The following is a 10233-nucleotide window of genomic DNA, read 5'->3' as shown; positions in this document are numbered from 1 at the left end:
TCTTCTTCTTCTTCTTCTTCTTCTTCTTCTTCTTCTTCTTCTTCTTCTTCTTCTTCTTCTTCTTCTTCTTCTTCTTCTTCTCCCTAGCTAGCTTCTTCTTCTTCTTCTTCTTCTTCTTCTTCTTCTTCTTCTTCTTCTTCTTCTTCTTCTTCTTACAGCTTCTTCTTCTTCTTCTTCTTCTTCTTCTTCTTCTTCTTCTTCTTCTTCTTCTTCTTCTTCTTCTTCTTCTTCTTCTTCTTCTTCTTCTTCTTCTTCTTCTTCTTCTTCTTCTTCTTCTTCTTCAATAGCTTCTTCTTCTTCTTCTTCTTCTTCTTCTTCTTCTTCTTCTTCTTCTTCTTCTTCTTTCTTCTTCTTCTTCTTCTTCTTCTTCTTCTTCTTCTTCTTCTTCTTCTTCTTCTTCTTCTTCTTCTTCTTCTTCTTCTTCTTCTTCTTCTTCAATAGCTAGCCCTGGCTTCTTCTTCTTCTTCTTCTTCTTCTTCTTCTTCTTCTTCCTCTTTGCTTCTTCTGTGATGGCCGGTATATACCAGGGAGAGGCTACACCACACTTACTACCAAGAGTGAACCTATCCCCCCTGGCTCCTCCCCTTCCGGTAAAACAAGAATTCTCACCAAATTTTTCTCAGTATAAGATCACCGAGCCTTACTTCCTGCAGCACCACCTCTCAATGACCTCTCTCGGGGCAATACCTCCTTGATAGGCACGAGTTTATGAGGTGTTTCGGCATCAGGCTCTCTGCAGGGTGTACAGATAATGTTTTTTTGTGGGGTGATTGATGGTGATTGCTGGTACTGTGTGTGTGTGTGTGTGTGTGTGTGTCAGTGCTAACCTTAATGTTCCTAACCTAATCTGCCCTCCAAGATGTCCCCTCTGATGCGACGTCCGCCCCCCACCTCCACCTACCATCTTCTGCCTCACCATCTCCTGTTATTATCTCTCCAGGGCGTTGTGGACTTTATGCTTGATCTTGGGCGTCATTTAACGATTATGCTTATTCCAGGGCGTTGTTTAGGGAATATGCTTCTTCCAGGGCGTCATTTAAGGATTATGCTTATTCCAGGGCGTTATTTAAGGATTATGCTTATTCCAGGGCGTTGTTTAGGGAATATGCTTCTTCCAGGGCGTCATTTAAGGATTATGCTTATTCCAGGGCGTCATTTAAGGATTATGCTTATTCCAGGGCGTTGGTTAAGGCTTATGCTTATTTCAGGGCGTCGTTAAGATATCACAGCTTTAAGATATCGTCAGGGGTACAATGAACCAATCAGAGTGAACCATACAGAGATAAAGACAGAGAGATAGAGATAGAGAGAGACAGAGGAAGGCTAGAAATCTTTGGAGTGATCAAATATGTTTATTTCTTCCTGTAAAACTATACTCGTCAGGGGCTCAGGGCATGAAACAACGATGCCAGATGTTGGTTTGTCTGAGTCGAGACATGTGATTGGTTCATTGGGTGATACTGTGAGCCAATAGTAATGTCCCTTATTGTTGAAGGTCATGCTGTGTACCAATGATAAAGCACTATAGTTGAAGGTCTACCTGTTGGACCAATAGTGAAGTGGGGTGCATATTAGGACCAATGAATGAGTTCCTTATATGGAAGGTCCTCTGGTGTGTGAGCCAATAGCAGTCCAACAAACACTTAATCATAATGTAACGAACCAATAGCAGACCACCAAACATTGATCATCTCAAAACGAACCAATAGCAGAACACCTAACATACCTCTAGACCAATAAGCGACCTCCGTGTATTCCTAACTGCCATACAACAGTTGACCAGGCCGCACCAGAACACAGACCGTCGTCGACTCATAGCAAGACACTTCTGACAGACGATCACCCATCTTAAGTGTGTCAGGGGCAGGGCTGAGATAAGTGGAGGGAGGAGGAGGAGGTCTCTTAAGTGGAGGTCCGGTGAGACTTAATTGATTCTCGGCTCGTTTGTAGTGATTGATGGTGTAGATAGTTAAGAGTTGTTTAGTGGGGAGAGAGAGAGAGACAGAGAGTTAATTATTAGGTGTCCAATTGGGTTGTTTACTGAGGATAGACAGTGGGTTGTTAGAAAGGGTTGTTAGGTGTCCAATTGGGTTGTTTACTGAGAATAGACAGTTGTTAGAAAGGGTTGTTAGGTGTCTAGTTAGGTTGTTTAGTGAGGATACACAGTGGGTTGTTAGAAAGGGTTGTTAGGTGTCGTTTAATGAGGACAAAGAAAGTAGTTAGGTGTCCAATTGAGTTGTTTGCTCATTATAGGCTGATTATTTAAATGGCTATCTAATTTGTTCGGCGGGGGTTTAATTGGTTCAGTTGGGTTGTTTACGGGAAGTAGAGAAGGTAGTTAACTGATCAGTGGTTGTGAGTGAGGGCGGTCAGCTGGTAACTGGCTGGTTAATAACAGTATTGGATCAGCTCATAAATTAGACCTTAACTACTGCCCACTTAACACAGCCTCTTTCCTTCCTTATTTTCCTACCTTCTCAACCTCAATCTCTCCCTCCCTTCCTTCCCTCCCTCCTTCCCTTCCCTTCCTTCCCTTCTTCCGGCCTTCCTAATCTCATTTTCTTCCTTCTTTCTCCCCCTTCATTCATCAATCCCCCCCCACCCCACCCACCCCCCTCCTCGTCCAATTTATGTGTATTGGTTCATACATGACTGGGAGATGCATTGGGAACTCTCTCTCTCTCTTCCTCTCTCTCTCTCTCTCTCTCTCTCTCTCTCTCTCTCCTCTCTCTCTCTCTCTCTCTCTCTCTCTCTCTCTCTCTCTCGTTTAATGGCTCGTGTTCGCTGTCTTTCGTTTGTCTCGTAATTTTCAGCTTTTCTACCTTTCACTCCAGGCCATTCGTTGTCTCCTGTTCGCTGTTCCTCGTTCAGTGTTATCTTCGCTGTTCCCCGTTTACTGTTCTTTGGTCGCCTGTTTCCCGTTCACACACACACACACAGGCACACACACACACACACACACACACACACACACAAGAGAGACGAGAATGTTTACAATCATTCACTACACCACAGAGGGAGCAGGGAGCGACCAGTGTATATAATAAACACTTCAGTGGCCAGTCCTCAGTCAAGTACAGTGTGTGTGTGTGTGTGTGGGGGGAGAGGATGGCTAAAGTCCTTACACACACACACACACACACACACACACACACACACACACACACTCAGAACGGAAATCTTGTCAATGTAAAAGTGTCAGAGCTAATTATCCTCACTAAACCTAGCAATTGAACAACAGCTTCTTAGCTAACTAACCTAACCCAGCCTAACCTAGCCCCACCCTAGCAAACCTAACCTACTCTAACCCTAACTCAACCCAACTTAACCTAACCTAACCTAACCTAACCTAACCCTGCTTCAACTTCTTAACCTAATCTAAGCCAAACCTACCTCACATCTTCCAGTTGCCTCATATAAGTTTGGTTTAATGATACAGGTTTGGGTATTGGACAGGTGTGTGACAGGTGTGTGACAGGTGTGGACAGGTGTGTGACAGGTGTGTACAGGTGTGTGACAGGTGTGTACAGGTGTGTGGACAGGTGTTGATGTGACAGGTGTGGACAGATATGACAGGTGTGGACAGGTGTGGTAGTCTAATGGTAGGAAGGTTTGGGAGGTTTATTTGTTTTAGGTGATGTGGTTTGTGGGTTTATTGTGCTGAGAGAGAGACCCCATCCGGCTCCTGCTAGTGATAGACTTTAGCCACGAGGACGAAACACCTTATGAGTGGGCTACTGTCTTGTTGTGACGTCATAGTGTGTGTGTGTGTGTGTGTGTGTGTGTGTGTGTGTGTGTGTGTGTGTGTGTGTGTGTGTGTGTGTGTCCTACCCTCCCACCATCTGGCACTCCTCAACACACCTTTATCACGTTAGTTTAGTTGTAATGTTGACCTATAAAACTGACTCGAGTGGTGACGTTATAATAATGTGGTAAATATATGTTGGTATAATTGATAATCTTATTTTCTTTCATAGTCTAGATAAAAGTGAACCTAGGACTCATACGGTTGATCTAACATTCGGGGTAGTGCGGATATAGTACACTGTAATGTGGTGAGGATAGGTTGTATTGTGGTGACCAGCATGAGAGTTGTTGTTGTTGTCGTGTAAAGGGAGACTGTTCAGCATCAGACAGCGTATTATTGGTCAACTTGTCTGGTAAACTTGTCAACAATACAGATTTATCAAGACGTTTGGGGAAAAAGTTTTATCAAGATTGTAAAGATTAAACCACAGTGAAGTTTGGTGAATGTTTTGATCTTAATACAGAGGTTAAGAAGCGCCATCAGGAGGATAACATCAGCTGGGTGATAGAGGAAAGTTTGTCTTTTTTAGATATATATCACTTTTTGTTCGAGGAAGAGAATCCGGTTGGCAAGGAAGAAAATTTCAACCCCAGAAAATATAAAACGTGCTTCTGTTATCATCTTCAAGGAAAACGAACGGAAACTCACTCCTGTTGCTGTGACGAATGTGTTGTGTTGGCGTTCCTCTGTGTCACATTGAACCCACAGGAGATAATTATAATCACCCGTGTCGTGTTTATCTACCTGACCCCGTGACCCAGCCTCACCTCACACCCTCCATCATCACCTCTTCTCTACTGACCCCGTGACCCAGCCTCACCTCCACACCCACCATCATCACCTCTTCTCTACCAGACCCCGTGACCCAGCCTCACCTCACACACTCCATCATCACCTCTTCTCTACCTGACCCGTGACCCAGCCTCACCTCACACACCCCATCATCACCTCTTCTCTACCTGACCACGTGACCCAGCCTCACCTCACACACCCCATCATCCTCTTCTCTACCTGACCCCGTGACCCAGCCTCCTCCACCTCATCATCACCTCTTCTACCTGCCCCGTGACCCAGCCTCACCTCACACCCTCCATCATCACCTCTTCTCTACCTGACCCCGTGACCCAGCCTCCTCCACACCCTCCATCACCTCTTCTCTACCTGACCCCGGCCAGCCTCACCTCACCCTCCATCATCACCTCTTCTCTACCTGACCCCGTGACCCAGCCTCACCTCCACACCCCCATCATCACCTCTTCACCTGACCCCGTGACCCAGCCTCCACCTCACACCCCATCATCACCTCTTCTCTACCTGACCCCGTGACCCACCTCACCTCACACCCTCCATCATCACCTGCTTCCTAGCCCCATCATCACCTTCTCTACCTGGCCCCCCCATCATCACCGCTTCTCTACCTGACCCCATCATCACCGCTTCTCTACCTGGCCCCATCATCACCTTCCTCCATTTGTCATCACCGCTTCTCTACCTGACCCCCATCATCACCGCTTCTCTACCTGGCCCCATCATCACCTCTTCTCTACCTGGCCCCATCATCACCGCTTCTCTACCTAGCCCCCATCACCGCTTCTCTACCTATTTACATCATCACCGCTTCTCTACTGGCCCCATCATCACCGCTTCTCTACCTGGCCCCATCTCACCGCTTCTCTACCTGGCCCCCATCATCACCGCTTCTCTACCTGGCCCCATCATCACCGCTTCTCTACCTGGCCCCATCATCACCGCTTCTCTACCTGACCCCCATCATCACCGCTTCTCTACCTGGCCCCCATCATCACCTCTTCTCTACCTAGCCCCATCATCACCTCTTCTCTACCTGGCCCCCATCATCACCGCTTCTACCTGGCCCCCATCATCACCGCTTCTCTACCTGGCCCCCATCATCACCCCTCTTCTCTACCTATTTGCTCATCACCTCTTCTCTACCTGACCCCATCATCACCTCTTCTCTACCTGCCCCCATCATCACCGCTTCTCTACCTGCTTTACATCACCACCTCTTCTCTACCTGGCCCCACATCATCACCCGCTTCTCTACCTGGCCCCCATCATCACCGCTTCTCTACCTGGCCCCATCATCACCGCTTCTCTACCTGGCCCCATCATCACCTCTTCTCTACCTGGCCCCATCATCACCTCTTCTCTACCTGGCCCCATCATCACCTCTTCTCTACCTGGCTATCCTCTTCCTCTACCTATTTATCATCACCTCTTCTCTACCTATTTTCATCATCACCTGCCACCTGCCCCATCATCACCCTTCTCTACCTGGCCCCCATCATCACCGCTTCTCTACCTGGCCCCCCATCACCTCTTCTCTACCTGGCCCCATCATCACCGCTTCTCTACCTGCCCCCATCATCACCTCTTCTCTACCTGGCCCCATCATCACCGCTTCTCTACTTGCCCCCATCATCACCGCTTCTCTACCTGGCCCCCATCATCACCTCTTCTCTACCTGGCCCCATCATCACCGCTTCTCTACCTGCCCCCCATCATCACCCTTCTCTACCTGCCCCATCATCACCGCTTCTCTCCTGGCCCCATCATCACCTCTTCTACCTAGCCCCCCATCATCACCTCTTCTCTACCTGGCCCCATCATCACCGCTTCTCACCTGCCCCCCCATCATCACCGCTTCTCTACCTGGCCCCATCATCACCTCTTCTCTACCTGGCCCCCATCATCACCGCTTCTCTACCTGCCCCCATCATCACCGCTTCTCTACTAGCCCCATCATCACCGCTTCTCTACACCTGCCCCCCATCATCACCGCTTCTCACCTGGCCCCCCCATCATCACCGCTTCTCTACCTAGCCCCCATCATCACCGCTTCTCTACCTGGCCCCCATCATCACCTCTTCTACCTGGCCCCCATCATCACCGCTTCTCTACCTGGCCCCCCATCATCACTTCTTCTACCTGGCCCCATCACTTCTCTACCTGGCCCCCATCATCACCGCTTTCCACTCCTGCCCCCATCACCTCTTCTTCACCTGGCCCCCATCACCGCTTCTACCTGGCTTCCATCACCTCTTCCTGGCCCCCATCATCACCGCTTCACCTTTCCATCATCACCGCTTCACTGGCCCCCTTCATCACCGCTTCCTCTACCTGGCTCCCCACCGCTTCTCTCACCTGGCCCCCCATCACCCCCACCTGGTCCCCCCATCACCGCTCTCTACCTGGCCCCATCATCACTGCTCCCCTTCTGCCCCCCACCTCTTTCTCCTCTGGCCCCCATCATCACTGCTCTACCTGGCCCCCATCATCACCTCTCACCTGGCCCCCATCATCACCGCTTCTCTACCTGGCCCCATCATCACCGCTTCACCTGCCCCCATCATCACTCTTTCTCTACCTGCTCCCCATCATCACCTCTTTCTACCTGGCCCCCCCATCATCACCGCTTTCTCTCTGCCCCATCATCACCTCTTCTACCTGGCCCCATCACCTCTTCCTACCTGGTCCCCATCACTCCCGCTTCTACCTGGCTCCCCATCACCTCTTTCTCTACTCTGGCCCCCATCATCACCGCTTCTCTACCTGGGTTCCCCACTGACCTCTTACAGTTAGGTGGTATAGTGGTACTGTAACATGCTGGCCTCTCACTATACCTCTGGCTCAAGTCCTAAGGATCGGATGTGTTAGCCCAATGTGACCTTTTACCAAAACGTGACAGGTTTTCCCCAACTGACTGACACTGGATGATGAAGGTACAATGACCTAGACTGACCCCTCTCCACCACCGGTTGATAATAAGTACACAATGATGAGTTAAAAGGAGTTCTGAAGTTCTTTTAGGTTCAACACTACGTGACGTTCTGTTCAGAGAAATTTACCAAAGAGACCTGTTGGTGCTCTGCTGGCTTCTCTCCTTTCTCAGACTCCTGCTACACCTATATACCTAGCACAAACAAACACACAGCAGGTATGTATACGTTACTCCTTACACTGGGTATAAAAACTGCCCGGGATGCCCCCCCTTCCCAACCCCTTCCCACTACCCAACACTCACGTGCCTAACTCCTTCTAGAATCAGGAACCTAACCCAATCCCATCACACACCCCAACCTAATCCCAACGTAACCCAACCAAATCCCACAACAGTCAAGGTCATGGTCCAACCACCTGTTCACTCGTTCACCACCACCACCACTCACCTCGTTCACCACCCACCTGTCTCACCACCACACCACTCACTCACTCACCACCTCGTTCACTCACCACACACTCACCACGGTTATAGTTGTGAAAATTTATCTTAGAACCTTGAACTATTTCCTGTTGTGGGAGGGAAATCATCGTCATCAAGGTTAAATCATCGTCATCAGTTTAAATCATCGTCATCAAGTTTAAATCATCGTCATCAAAGGTTTAAATCATCGTCATCAAAGGGTTAAATCATCGTCATCAAAGGTTTAAATCATAGTCATCAAAGGGTTAAATCATAGTCATCAAAGGGTTAAATCATCGTCATCAAAGGGTTAAATCATCGTCATCAAAGGTTTAAATCATCGTCATCAAAGGGTTAAATCATCGTCATCAAAGGTTTAAATCATAGTCATCAAAGGGTTAAATCATCGTCATCAAAGGGTTAAATCATAGTCATCAAAGGGTTAAATCATCGTCATCAAAGGGTTAAATCATCGTCATCAAAGGGTTAAATCATAGTCATCAAAGGGTTAAATTATCGTCATCAAAGGGTCAAATCATAGTCATCAAAGGGTTAAATCATCGTCATCAAAGGGTTAAATCATCGTCATCAAAGGGTTAAATCATCGTCATCAAAGGGTTAAACTACCGGCGGTCCTCAAAGGGTTAAAATTCCACACTTATTAGTCAAATTTAAGGTGTGACTTACCTTCATTTGTGTCCTGTGTAATTGTTGCTGTCTCTCTCACTGTCTTTCTCAGATTTCTCTCTCTCTCTCTCACTGTCTTTCTCCGATTTCTCTCTCTGTCATTGTATTTCTCCGTTTTTTTTCTCTCTGTCTCTGTTTTCCTCCGGTTTCTCTCTGTCTCTCTCACTATCTCCTCCTCTGTGTGTCTCTGCTGTCACCACTTGATCTGCGAGACAATCTTTATATGCAAATTACGGCGGTCATCTCGCCCCCCCACCACTTCATTGATCACTTCGTTAGAGTTTAATGTTAAGTCCGTGTTGGGTTCAAGGTTGTGTAGTTGTGTGTTTGGTAACTACAAGATCTCGTTGGCTACCTTCACATAGTAACCTGCTCGTAGGAAATATATCACACTATGCGGAGTAGAATTTATAGATGGTGTGAATTTTGTGATGAGGAAGAATACCACACTATGGGTTGGTCTGGCGTTTGCTGTGAACGTTGTGGTAGGGAGTGGACAGTACACTAAGCGGTGTGGGGTCGTAGTTGTGTGTAAAGGCATGGATGAGTGGTGTCAACACGTGCCAAGCGCAGCACAGGATGCGGCATGGTAGATAGTGTATATGGTGAGGAGGCTGTGGACGACACAGTACAGTCACTAACGGGGAGACGGCCTCAGTCTCTACCAGGCAATTCTTCTCCGCGATAGCCCGTTCCCTTATGTGGTTCACAGACTTAAGGAAGAACCACGCACCAGGTCCCCTTGGTTCCCTACCAGAGCCACAGGTACACCCTTGTCTGGCTAAGTGACAGGGGACAGTACAGTACACGCCTTTGGGAATAGTTTATCTTCTGACGGTTGATGTTTTGCGTACTTACGACTCAAAGGATTATACGCAAATTACGCATCAGAGACACAACACCGGGACTTAGGCGGGGCAAGACGTGAGGTCCTCGTGGGGCGTGGAGAGACACAGTGAGCCTCTGGACCCCTGGAGGATGAGGTGCTGGGGCAGTGTGTCAGTGAGTGAGTGAGGGAGGAGCGTCTAGCCTGCCACCACCTCAAACGGCCAACTAGTACTGACGTTCCCGCGGTCCCGCCTCGCCTACATGGCCTCCAGTCCTGCTGCTGCCGCCACCCACTAGAGGCGGCCATACCGAGGGAAGGAGACCAGTGGCCGGTGTAGGATACCTTCATTATTTCTTGGTCGTTTAGCTTTGGCAGGTAGACCTTTCCATTGGTGTACGAGCCTCCCTCTGTGTGAAGAAGTTTGTCCTTCTGTGACCCCCCCCTCCCCCCATCGTTTTTTTAACAATGTTCTAGAAATTTTGAAATATCTTACGTCATATTACCATACAGACAAAAGAAGTGTTATTCAAGTTTTAACACAGCCGTTCATTGTTTCGTGATATACAGTAGTTTGTTCATTAAACTGTCAACAACAGCACCATGTGGGGCTGTGATGGGAGTACAGTACACTTTTCCTGTAGTGTCAGTCATTATAGATTGATTTCAATAAATAATTCCTAACTGACGTAAATTAATCTTGATAAT

The 10233-nt window shown here is 48.0% G+C and overlaps 1 protein-coding gene across 1 annotated transcript in view; it reads right to left on the bottom strand.

Annotated features, from left to right (window-relative positions):
* Nucleotides 1-9779, bottom strand: part of LOC121876805 — a 72601-nt gene extending 62822 nt beyond the window's left edge. The window contains exon 1 of the mRNA XM_042382221.1: nt 8700-9779. The gene's annotated coding sequence lies outside the window, so the exon portion shown is untranslated. The remainder of the gene's footprint in view (nt 1-8699) is intronic.
* Nucleotides 9780-10233: the final 454 nt, after the last annotated feature.

Source organism: Homarus americanus, unplaced genomic scaffold, assembly GCF_018991925.1.
Source record: "Homarus americanus isolate GMGI-L3 unplaced genomic scaffold, GMGI_Hamer_2.0 scaffold50281, whole genome shotgun sequence".
In the NCBI taxonomy this organism is placed as follows: domain Eukaryota; kingdom Metazoa; phylum Arthropoda; class Malacostraca; order Decapoda; family Nephropidae; genus Homarus; species Homarus americanus.
Note: the sequence above shows the minus strand (reverse complement) of the source record. Positions and strands in the feature narration are given on the sequence as shown.